The sequence below is a fragment of the Diadema antillarum genome, unplaced genomic scaffold (genome assembly GCF_040938485.1).
Source record: "Diadema antillarum isolate AM-2024a unplaced genomic scaffold, OU_Dant_1.0 seq00001106_RagTag, whole genome shotgun sequence".
Classification (NCBI taxonomy): domain Eukaryota; kingdom Metazoa; phylum Echinodermata; class Echinoidea; order Diadematoida; family Diadematidae; genus Diadema; species Diadema antillarum.
This window is the reverse complement of record NW_027271922.1, coordinates 691,333-704,324: the sequence shown is the minus strand read 5'-3', so window position 1 is coordinate 704,324 and position 12,992 is coordinate 691,333. Positions and strand designations below refer to the sequence as shown.

The window sequence follows — 12,992 nt, the reverse complement described above, 5'->3', positions numbered from 1 at the left end:
TTTTCATATGACATAGGATGTTTTGTCATGCACTGAACTATACATATGCATCAAAATATAGCTCGAACTTAAAAAAAAAAATCACCGCTCCCAATGGTGGACAGTGGCTTTAATAAGTGAACGTTACAGGCTCTAATATAGCATGCATGGCGATATTGTTGGCCCCATTGTATCTGCGATGTGAGATGTTATGAATAGTATCATAGACAGAAAAAAAAACCATTAATCATGACGTGGGTAGTGACATAAAGGAATTGTTACCTCACGTCGGAGCGTATGATGTAGGTACACTGCAACCCTTCGTCGGGTCCCCATTGTTATCTGACTGATTGCGCAATCAGCGTTCGGTTCTGAATATAAATTGGCAGTGAGCTGACATCAGAGTTGCAGAGATGTGTTCGTCGGCGATATAAGAACATGGCAGGACATGAAACGATCGCCTGTCAGGTTCTTTCCCCGCTCGCTTACTATCGATGATCAGCGTTTTCAGACTTTCAGACTTCAGTGAATTTGCTCATCAACGCTGCTACTGAGAAAATTTTCTTCGAATCATGGCTTTTCGATAATCGAGTAAGTATATTGTGATCACACTATTGCATTTTATATCGCTTGTCTGATTTCGGTTCCTGACAAGGTGGTATTCTCATATCAGATCACGAATATCAAATCGATTGATCCTTTCAACCATTTGGAGGGGAAGAGATAAAATAAAAAGGAATATTTTGTATTTAGATTATGATAGGGGAGGACTAAAGTTCATTAATTTTCGAGTGTTTGTTAAAGCACAAAGAATTATGTGGATTAAGCGTTTGATTTTAGGGGATCATAGTATGAAGTGGAAGTTATATTTCAAGTTTTCCACTAAATCGATGGGAGGTATTTTGACTTTTTATAGTAAGGCGATTTTACGGTTGTTGAGGTTAATTTTACCTGAATTTTATAATATGTTGCAGGTTTGGATGGGAAGTAGAAGTTTGATTCTGAAAGAGGATTCAAAAAGAAATGAGGTAATTTTTAATGATAAATTTATTTTGATTGATGGATATACAATATTTGATAAAGAGTTATTTCTTAGGAATGCATATAAAGTTCATCATTTGGTAGATGTAAATGGGGAATTTAAAGGGAGAAGGGAGTTTTTAAGATTAGGATTTAGTGAAGAAATGATTGGAAAAATGTCTGAAATATTTTTAGCTTTACCGTCATCGTGGAAGGGTACATTAAAACGAGAAATGAATATGGAGGATACTCAATTGAAAATTGAATTTTATTTGCAGAACAAAATATATCATTATACATGATATAACATCAAAACTTATTTATAAAGCATTGATGAGGAATGGAATTGAAACATCATCAGCATATATATAATAATTTAGTTGGTTTATATAATTTCGAGGACATAGATATTAGATCGATTTTTCTAAGGCCTCGGAAGTCTACTCTTGATTGTAAGTTGCGTCAATTTCAATATAAAATGTTGTATGGTTTAATATATACCAAAGCTAAGTTATTTTCTTTTGGTTTTGCAGGAGATAACCAATGTACATTTTGTTACTCTGAGGTTGAGACTTATGAACATTTGTTTTTTTTTTTATTGTAGGAAAGTCAATCAGATTTGGAAATTGTGTAGTGAAGTTTTTGTTTTACCCCAGATGGAAAAGTTAGATTGGCAATCTGTTCATGTAGGTATTAAAACGCAGGATATTGGAAAAGGGCAACTCATAAACCATTTGATATTATTGATAAAATGGATGATATTTATATTTTCGAAGGAAAAGAACAGGCCCCCATTGATAAGAGAAATTAAAGAAAGAATGTTAGAAAGTCAAGAAGAAGAAAGGAAATTAGCAATGAAACGAGGTATGCTGGCCTTGCACAGCAGGAAATGGAATCAATTAATGACACGGTGATTCTTACTCCACATCTATTGCTACCTTTGTGTGCTTTTTTTTTTTTGATTGTTTGGTGAACGTTGTACAGGTTCGGTGTTTTTTTCTTTTTGTGTGTGTGTGTGTGCAAATATGCGTGTGTATCTGTGTTGGATGAGGTTATACGGGTGAGCGATGAAGGGGTAATGTTTTATAGGTATGGATTATGTACAGACATTGATCGTGTAGATTTGTAAAGCTTTTGTATGTATGTGTGTACGTAGGTATGTAGGTTTTTGGTTGACCCCTGATACATAGGTATGTAGGCTTTTTGTTGACCCCTTAACAATATTTGATTTCATTATCTAATAATTACTGCTGTGACGAGTATACGGACGCAGTTAATGGGTATATTTTGTATTGCGTATTGTACATACATATGGTTTTGCTGACCCATTATCAAAAATTGATCTTATAATTATTGTGGGGATGACTATATTTGTGAAGCAGTTACTGTGTATTGTATAGTAGAATAATCAGAAATTGACACAATGACAGTCATAAGAATTATTTTGTAATATTTTCATATATGTTTGAAATGTCACGCAGCAAGCAAAACAACCAAATGTTGAATTGTAATCAACGATGGATGATGGAATCGAAATAAAATATTGTTTGAAGCAAAAAAAAAAAAAAATCTTTGTGTTCAGTACGCAGAAAATGAAACATATCATGCACATAAAAAACAACCAACAAAACAAAACAAAATAGAAAAAAAAAAACCCAGGGTAAACTTAACGCTGATCTGTCGCATCAGGCAATTACACTGGTACTCATAATCATGCTTCAGCTTATAGTGACCAGTCACGGAAAGTTGAACTTATGATACGGCGAGGATGCACATAATGCTGAGATTAGCACTTGGGCTGTATTCGTATATTCTTTCAAGCTGCTTAATAGAAATTCTCGAAATTAGCTGTCTTGCTATTTATTGTAAAAGCGATAAAGGTGAAATAGATATACCCTAATGACTCTTTAAGTATTATGAAAACTGAGTGAACATTTCAATGATTCTTTTGCACTCCTATTATATCACTATATCTAGCTCCTGTAAGAGCAGTTTAAAAGTTGAAATAAATAATCATGTCACTTTTATCACGAAAACCGGACACACCATGGTGTGCGCGTGTGTAAATATAGGCCTATATATCAATCAATCAATCAATCAATCAACTTTATATTTTATTTATAACATGTAATGTATGAATATATATATATATATATATATACTCTCTAAAAAATCGAGTGAAAATATTCACTCTTAAAGGAGTGAATTAAAAAAAGAGTGAATTTAGAGTGAAATTGGAGTGAATTTTTAGTGAAAATGTTCATTTTCACTCGTGGTGTGACCTCAGGGATCACTCCAAAATCTTCGAGTGATCCCTGAGGTCACGCCAAAACGAGTGAAAATGAACATTTTCACTCAAAACTCACTCCAACTTCACTCTAAATTCACTCTTTTTTGAATTCACTCCTTTATGAGTGAATATTTTCACTCGATTTTTTTTTAGAGAGTATATATATAATAAAGAACATAGCATTTATATACGAACATAGCATTCATATACGATTGCGCATTGCAAACTAAATAATCACGACATAATTCAAACATAAGAATGCATTGTTCAAAAGATGGGTTGTTAACCTGGTCTTAAACTCATTAACTGTAGCCATACTTGCCTTTCAAACAAGGGAGATTATTCCATAATTTCGGCGCAGCATACACAAACGCCCTGTCACCAAGAGTAGCTTTTGATTTCCCTAATGGAGATTTCAATAGTGTTTGATTCTGTGAACTTCGGAGATGGTTATGTTTGAAATGATGATTTTAACTCCACAAGTTCCTGTATATGCACACTGGTGCTGTACCATGAATAGCTCTGATGTACCATCAACAGAATTTTAAATTTTGTATGCTTCTTTGCATTACAGGAAACCAATATAACGCACGCAGAGAAAAACGAGGGGAATTTCAAACTAATCCAGCACATGCATGTATATATATATATATATATATATATATATATATATATATATTTATGTATATATGTATATATATATATATATATATATACATATATATATATATGTATATATGTATATATATATATATGTATATATATATATATATATATATATATACATATATATATATATATATGTATATTATAGCACTATACACATGTACGTGTACTGCTTATAGGACTAATATCACACGGAGAACGATCGCACAAAAACAATGAATTAATTTTCAGGCGGTTTGTTAATATAGGTTTTCCCGGCCAATTTCGCACTTTTGTCAGTCATTTGATAGAAGATTCATTCATTGAGCAAAACCCCTCGTTATCGCACGGTCTGTCTTTCAAAATTGCAGCTTTTGCGTTTTTTATTAAGCATTTCGATAGATGAAATTTGCACACGAGGCTTTAGAATTCGTAAAAAGGGCATTCAAATTCTCTGGTACCCCATGATCATTCAAATTCGCCACCACTCGCCGAAAAGGTTATTAGTTGAGTCATTCAATTTCGCGAATGGGCGGTCAAATTCTAAACATTTTCATTCAAATTAACGTCATGATATTTCTTTTTAGATAAAGGTGAGAACATTTAAACGTGATTTTCTCTGTGATCTTTTGTTTCATCCACACACTGTTAAGCAGTGAAAGTATCATATTTATTACCCTATCTCGAGTTTGTTGTTCTGTCATTATAGGCCTACATGTACCAATACTAAACAGATTAACTTCATCTTCTTACAGAAAAATAAAACTGTTGCCCAAATCTCTAAAATGAATACGAAAATATGAAATGTAATGATGCTGATAGTGCAAAAGCTATATATGTTGAAAAAATAAAGAAAGGACCAAAGCATAAAATTTGTGTGTGCTTAACTGACTGCAAAAGACGTTAAATAAGATGCCCAAAAATGAATTCGAATGAACGAGCGCAGCATAATTTATATGCGTGATCACGTGACCACGCCATTCTAAATTGAATGGACGAATAACGAAATGGTGCTTGTTTTACGAATTTCAATTGAAAAGAGTTAGTTAGAATGAGGTTAAAGGTCATTTGAATGCTCCAGAATGAAGAGATCATTTCTCCAGGCCTTTATATCTCCACAAAATGTAACAGGTTAGCAGGTTTATAACCAACTAGGACTAACCAACGAGTCGCTTCAGAGCCAGAATTTAGTGGCCTTACTCCCTGAGCAAAATGATTGGAGGTACTCGATATGCCTGTTTCGTATAAATTGTAAATGTAACTTATATAGGTTCCTTCAACCATTCTTGAATATTCTGTAATCATCTTCAACTTCTCTATAGACACTTGTAAGGCCCAGACCCTTCCACATATCCTGACCCATTGTCTATAAAGTGCATGTCATCATTAAAAAAAAGCTAACGCAGAATACCTGGCCACACACATGAAATAATCTACAAAACATGCAACTGTACAGTGTATGAATTTACTCGCAGGGTTTATTCATATACACGCACATGATACTGAGGAAGTGTTATACAAGTATGAAACACATTATTATTTCCGAAGGGAATTCCCACTCAGAGTGTTGCATACTTTAACATACCAGTATTTACTTCTATAGCATCTTGTACACCGTATACTGCATCGATAGCTTTCGGGTAATCTGAGAGACTCGAGTCTTTGGGAATCCCATCCCTAGATTATAGACATGAGCGTGCAGATTATTATGATTCAAGTCTTCAAGATTTTTGCATGATATGGAAGATTTTGATCCAGCTGTTCTCTTTGTTATCCGTGATCATCTATACACGCAGTCATAATAAGTTGAAGTTGTATAAAGGAAGGTGTCGCGCTATAACATAAGAGGTTAAACTCTTTCAGCCAGAGAGCAGTGAATTCTTGGAATGTATATCCTTACGCGAAAGTTGTAGATGCGACATCAGTTAACGCCTTCACGTCTAAGCTGTTCACTCATTGTAAAAGCGCTATGTATACCCATACTGTATTGTATTGTATTGTATTGTAAGCTCAATCATCACCGAAAACAGAAGCGTAATCCAGATTGCATAATATTGACCAACCCATGGGTACATTATCTCTCTAAAAAATATCGAGTGAAAATATTCACTCTAAAAGGAGTGAATTAAAAAAAGAGTGAATTTAGAGTGAAATTGGAGTGAATTTTGAGTGAAAATGTTCATTTCCACTCCTTTTAGAGTGACCTCAGGGATCACTCCAAAATCTTCGAGTGATCCTTGAGGTCACTCCAAAATGAGTGAAAATGAACATTTTCACTCAAAATTCACTCCAATATCACTCTAGATTCACTCTTTTTATGAATTCACTCCTTTTAGAGTGAACATTTTCACTCGATCTTTTTTAGAGAGTACATTGAACTCCTCAGGCTCAGGACTGGATCTGTTAAATGGCTCTCTACAAGTCTTTGAGTTACTGCATGGGCGTCATCATAATCATAAACGTAATTCGGGTAAATGTAAAATATTTACCAGAATCACCTATATATTATTGTATATAACCAGTTCGCACTGCGTAGAACGTTCAGGGCCCCATTTCATAAAAAAAAATTTATATGATATAGCAACTCTTGCTGTAATGGCAATTGTCACGGTATCGACAAGAATTCAGCTCCATGATTGGCTGTTCCCATGGAAAGTTGCCGGTATAGGCCTACTTTCAGCAAAAGTTGCTTACCTAACATCTTTTATTAAAATGGCATACTGGACTGTATATTACCTCTTTCCTTTCGCATGCGTGTGACTGCAGCTTCAACAAAGAAAAACTTCTCCACTTATCTGGTCAATCCAATATGTAGGCCTACTTACATATACACACAATTTAGAAACCGTATATCTGATAAAATGTACATTTATTATTTGCTAATTTTAATTGCTCGCATAATCCTTCAAAGTATATAAATCGTAAACGCTTCTTTGTCATCTGACCGTAGGCCCTATATCGTAAGCTGTGACACGAAACGACAGCAGCTATGTCCGATATTGCTGGTTACCATGGCAACCATAAACTGACAACCATATAGTAAGTACCCCCATGTTTTAAAGGAAGCTAGCAAAGTCGAGTGTGCACGTATAAGGATGCAGTACACGCAGTGTCCTGCGAAAAGAAGGCCAACTCAGCAATATCATGTTGCACTATACGTGTGAGAAAGACTTAACATCCGGGAGAATCGGGGCAAACACCAAGGAGCCGCACTAGCTAGGCCTACCCTCATCTTAGATTTTCTGTTGTCGTATTTTATTTTATTTTATTTTATTTATTTATTTATTTATTTATTATTATTTATTTTTTTTTGGGGGGGGGGGTGTTTGAAATCAACCCCATTCTCCGAACCCTTTTTCAGGACTAGAAGATATCCCCTTTCAGGGGTATTTCGGGGGAAATACAAAAAGAGCTCCTATAAATTTCAATGATTTTCGGGATTTTCCCCCGAACTGAGCCCTACATCATACCCCTTTTTCCCGAAAAATCGGGAAAGGGCATGCGATACTAGTACTATACGCTTGATCATCGTTTGTTTTGTTTTGTTTTGTTTTGTTTTTCCGGAGGAGGTCCTCTTGGCTCCCCAGGAGTCCTCCTATCGTTAGTGTAAACTATATCACTCTTTGTAATACATTTTTTGTACCCCCATTCCGCAGACATTTTCTCCCATTGGTCAGTTGCAGAAGCAAAGTTTATCGCTTCCGACTAGCCACCGAAGAGTATCGAATCGCAGTCCGATGGATCCGAGTTGTAATGGTCGAGTATCGGGTCAGTGTTGTGTGTGTGTGTGTGTGTGGGGGGGGGGGTTAATCCGATGAGGGAATACTATAGTACTATATCACCTGATATACTAGTAGTCACCTACCAATTAAGTCAGATTCAACAGACTGCGATCCGCTACACTTCGGTGGATAGCCCGAAGCAACAAACTTTGCTTCCGATGAGTGAGCGATGAGAACGACGATCAGTTCGCGGACTGCTCGAACTAAAAAACAAAACAAACTAGAAATGTCGCTATGGCGACTGGTATGCCATAATACATGATTCTCCTAATAGGTCTAAAGTACAATGTCTTGACAATGTGTGATGAGTTTCACATAATTGACAATAAAATGACAATTGGTGTGTCAAATGTGTCAAATGTGTCAAATGTGTCGAATGTTTACTTCCCTTGAACTAGGTTTGATCGGGTGTACGGCTATATTATTTATAAGAGTGCAGGTATTTGGGGATTTGGGGATCACCAGGGGATTTTTACTTGATCTTTAACCTTTCATAATTTTAAGAAAGAAGTGAAATTTAGCCTTTTCACTTGACCTTTGACTTTCCGGCAAAAACTTCCAAGGGAACCTCTGTATAGGGTAATACATGCATACACTAAGTTTCCAGAAAAATCCTGAGGGACTTGCATATAGATAAGAGGGGAATATTGAAATTTTGCGGAGTTGACCCTGAACTTTGACCCCATGACCTGTACCTTTGACCCACTTGGACCCCTTAATTACCTAGATAATCACTGCCAGTCTAAGTTCAATGAAGATACATTGAACCATAATTTGTGAGATTTGGAGAAGTGAAATTTTAACATTTTCATTGGACATTTGACCTTTGACCTCACGACCCAAAACTCTCTCTGGAGAATCTGTGGTTGGTAGTTCATGTATATGCACTCAGTTTCAAGAAAATACCTTCAGGGATTGCATAGGGCTTACCAGGTCCTATAGATATGGGGGAGATAGTGACATTTTGACCTTTAAAGCATGTGCAAGCGCGATCTGACGGAACACTTCTTTTTTTTTTTGCGGGAGGGGGGGGGGGGGGGGGGGGAGGTGCAAAACCTCGACGGGCCGGATGTGAGATCCTCGGCGAGTGTGTGTGTGTGTGTGTGGGGGGGGGGGGGGGGATACCCCCTCCAACGGTATAGGGTCTTTTTGTAAAAACAGAGTACAAAAGTGGCGTTTATAGAACTTTTAGGCCTAAGAGTAATTAAATTTCTTGGGGATTAAGCAAAGTGGGGAAAATCAGTGCTGATTAAGGAACATGACTATAACAATTTTTAACAGGGGTACAATAATGTGACGGTATGAACCCAAAATCCAATTGAATACTAATAAATCCTTGGCGAGGGAGCAAAGCGACGGACGGGGGGCGCGGACGGGGGAGTGTGTGGGAGCTAGGGGTAGGGACTTTTGTAAAAACAGAGTACAAAAGTGGCGTTTGATAGGGGATTAAACATAATCAGTCCGAATTAAGGACTATGATTATAACTTACAGGGGTACATTATGTGACGATGTGAGATCCTGCGTCGACACTTCGTAGCGGAGGCATAAAAAGAAAGAAAGAAAAAAAAAAAGAAGAAGCAAGGCCCAGGGGTGCAAAGTCTCGAGAAGTATCGTGCGCGTATTGTCGTCTGCTGCGACAGAGTGGAGCGGCAGCGCAGCGCAGCTTGTAGGCTACGTATGCACCCCAAAATTTGGATTGGGTACGATCATGTGTGGACCGAAGCGCAAGCAGCAGCAGTATCAGATCGAGCACCGGCCGGCCAGCGCCCAGACAATGAGACAGGTACCTGTCTCCGGAATTCCTTGGGTTCTTGATGATCATTATGATCCGATCCGCGGTCGTCGTCACTCAAATGATCAAATTGTTCAGCTGCATGCGTTTCCATCATCATGGCTCGTCACTTCATTAATTTGCAAATGGCCTGGCAAATTAATGAAACAATCACGGCCTTCAGGTCAGAACCAAGAACTGGTGAGCAACACTGTTACCCTGTTACTGTTAGTTAAATGCGACCAGCCCTAACGCGGCGGCGTCTCCGGGGCTACCCTAGTATACCGTTAGTGCACCACTTTTCGACAGGTCCCAGATTTGGACACCCAGCAGATAATTCTTATCAGATTTTATACTCAATACAAACGTCTCGTCTGACTTCAACAATCAACCAAGTTATCAATCACATTTCTGGTCTTATAGAAACACCGTTTGTCACTTGTCATCATAATCCGACGGTAGAATACTTAGGAGAAAAGCAACACAGTGTCAGCAGAGATGTTGATGTCAGCCATTTTTAGGCAAATTAGGGGTTCAAAACAATATGACGCATTTTGTATACATCGCCGTAAAATGAAATTCACCCATGCCGGTTATCTTACTTTAGTATCAGTTTGTTTGCCAAATCCTGATGTTTGATTTCATAATCGTCTTTAGTAATTTCATGGCTGAATTCGTGATAAATGAGCAAACTTGTAGTTGTAGAAAGAGTTGGCTTAAAATTTGAGAATGTGGCACCAGATTTCGACATTCCCATATTAAGACACGTTATAGAGGAAACAACAAGTTCTTGCACTGATATGAATGCTGGTTTGCATCGATCCACAATGCAGTGTACGCGTACTGTATGCGCCATGTGATTTATGTGTGATGTGCGCTGCATGATTGTGTCTAAAAATGATGCAGGGTGTCGAAATCTGATGCCAGCGACGGCGTGATGGAAATCGCTTAAAAAATGAACACAAGTGCATTCAAATGGGAATTCGTTCAAGACATATAATTATTGGCCTTTGTAGCTCAACATCATATCGAAATTCCTAGGTAAAACGGTGCAGTATTGATGGCGTAAACAAGGAAATGTGCTAAAAAAAAAAGTGTCGAAAATAAAAATTGTGAGGAATGGAGGCATGCCGGTATAATTCATGTACTTGACAAAATGATCTCCTGCGCAAAATGCAAACAGATCTGTAACCGTAGATGGCTAATGTCTGTTTTCAAAATAGTGTACACTCATTTGATTTTGCTGTCTTTATTTTTTTCCCTGCATGCTTTGCATTCAATACTCTTTTCCCCCTCTCCCCTGATGTCTTTCCCCCTTCTAATTTCTCTTTGTTCATTTGATATTATAAAATGGGTTCAAGAATGTAGCCAATTGGAAGCGCTGAAATGAGTCACGTGTGCGTGCATTATTTTCTTCAGGTAAGCACTAAGAACAGTCTCTCTTCCACCTCCCTGGCCTGACGTACGTCACAATGTTTTACACTAGCAGTGCGCACTCAATCAGTTGTTACAAGTGCGTCACGCGCTACTATACGCGCTGTCAATCCTGTAAACAACTTCTAGTTCGGGCCGCGGGCTGCCACAACAGCCGGCGGCCTTTCTTGTGCATAACAGTACGTGGCGTACGTATACTCTTATACGTACGTACAGTACTAGGTGAGTGTGCGGGATTTCCGAGTGCGACGTGCGTAAATGTTTGGGACGAACATCTTCGGACATCTTGACTTTTGAGCGAGTGCTACATGTAGCTGACTGGTATTGACCCACAAAGGTACGTGAATAATGCTGTTAGTTTTCGACCCATTTTATAAAACTAATGATGCACAGGATTATTTCGTGGCGTTAGTGAAGGTGCGGCTCACTCTCGAGTATTGACAACGGTTGCAAACATGCACTCGGCTGCGCCTCGTGCATGTCGCACCATTGTCAATACTCTCGAGCGCGCCGCACCTTCACTAACACACTCTATCCTGTGCATCATTAGTATACTAGTATATTTCTCCTTTTCTTGTTTTTTCACATTAACAATAGGTGTGGGCTGAAAGACTACAAGCATGGAGCAGCATGCGAACATTTCCGAGGAAAATGCTAGACATTTCAGAGTGGTACAAGGTTTTAATGAAGTGTAAGTACAAATGTAAAGTAATATTTCATGCATTGTGTATACCTATTGCAAAGTGATTTACAAGATCATGGCAGCAACATTCATGCATATTTTGCGGGATAACCAAACCAGCTTGTCCTGGGTCATTTTCTTCTGTAGCATTAGATTGTGGATCCTAATTTACGTGAAAGTTATATTAGTGATTAATCACTTTTCAAGTGATATCACAACTCAAGAGAGCAAAAGTCACTTCTGTCTGAATACCTCATTCAGATGTAATTTTTACAGCCATGACTATTGCATCGGTATGTAATGGCAAGATTTTCCCAAAAAGCAAAGGAATGTACTTAAATTTTGAATTCAACATGGCAGGATTTTTCTTTTTGTATTTCAGGCAATGTGATCATTGTAGGAGAGTACCAGTATGCAAAACATTTATTTTGTAACATTTTTTCTCTTGAGTCTCTACCGTTTGTACAGTGCACTCCTGTTACAACGAACACGGTTATAACGAAATTTCGTTATAACAAAGTAAATCTTCTGGTCTCAAAATTATCACCATTAAAGTCTATGGTACAAAATTCGCTTATAACGAACACGGTTATGGCAAATTTCCGTTATAACGAAGTCTTTTCAGAGCGCCACAGACAAAGAAAAACAAAAGAAATGTGCTCCGTTATAACGAAATGCGAATTGCTTTCGAAAATATGTAGCGGAACAAGCATTTATAGCGTCTCTGCATGGGTGGACGCTTCACACCACTGTGTGTTCGCTCCTTGTGTCACGCACAGTTTCTGAGGGGAACTTGCGTTTATTATTGTAATACAGTTATCCCATCACATTTCACATAGCTTTCCAGCGTATGTTGAGTATTCAGCAAATAGAATATGATATATGTACATGGTTTATCAATTATTCCTTATTTTCGGTATATAATGTATTTGTTCGGTTATAATAAAATTTTGTTATAACGAAAGAAAACTGCCGGTCCCGAGCATTTCGTTATAACGGGAGTGCACTGTAATGTATCACATGTAGCAGAGTTAGCAGACACAATTTTAACTCACTTGATTTAGTGCAAAAAATGATAATCCTTGGAAGATTTATACTTTTACAGTGTCAGACTCATCAAATCAGTGCCTTTGATACATGTATGCAAATGCTACCTGTAATTCTATCGTAGTGACACTTTCATATTTGTCCTTGCAGTTCCTCAGTCATCAAAGAATGGAAGACTCGTCATGATTCCCAATCAGAGGTAGATATCTCTAATTATGTTGTTTTGAATGAATTTCTGTATTGTGGGCATACTTCGTGCATTATGATAAAGAATGAAACAGGTAAAAAAAATCTGTACAGGCCATTTGTAATGGTGGAAAGAAAGGGAATTATTGTGCATG

General features: G+C 37.5%; 1 long non-coding RNA gene across 1 annotated transcript; it reads left to right on the top strand.

The window, feature by feature from the left end:
* Positions 1–278: 278 nt before the first annotated feature.
* Positions 279–12,850, top strand: LOC139743800 (uncharacterized). The gene is made up of 3 exons (XR_011711786.1): positions 279–570; positions 11,520–11,613; positions 12,802–12,850. It is a non-coding gene; the product is annotated as an uncharacterized lncRNA (long non-coding RNA).
* The last annotated feature ends 142 nt before the right edge of the window (positions 12,851–12,992 follow it).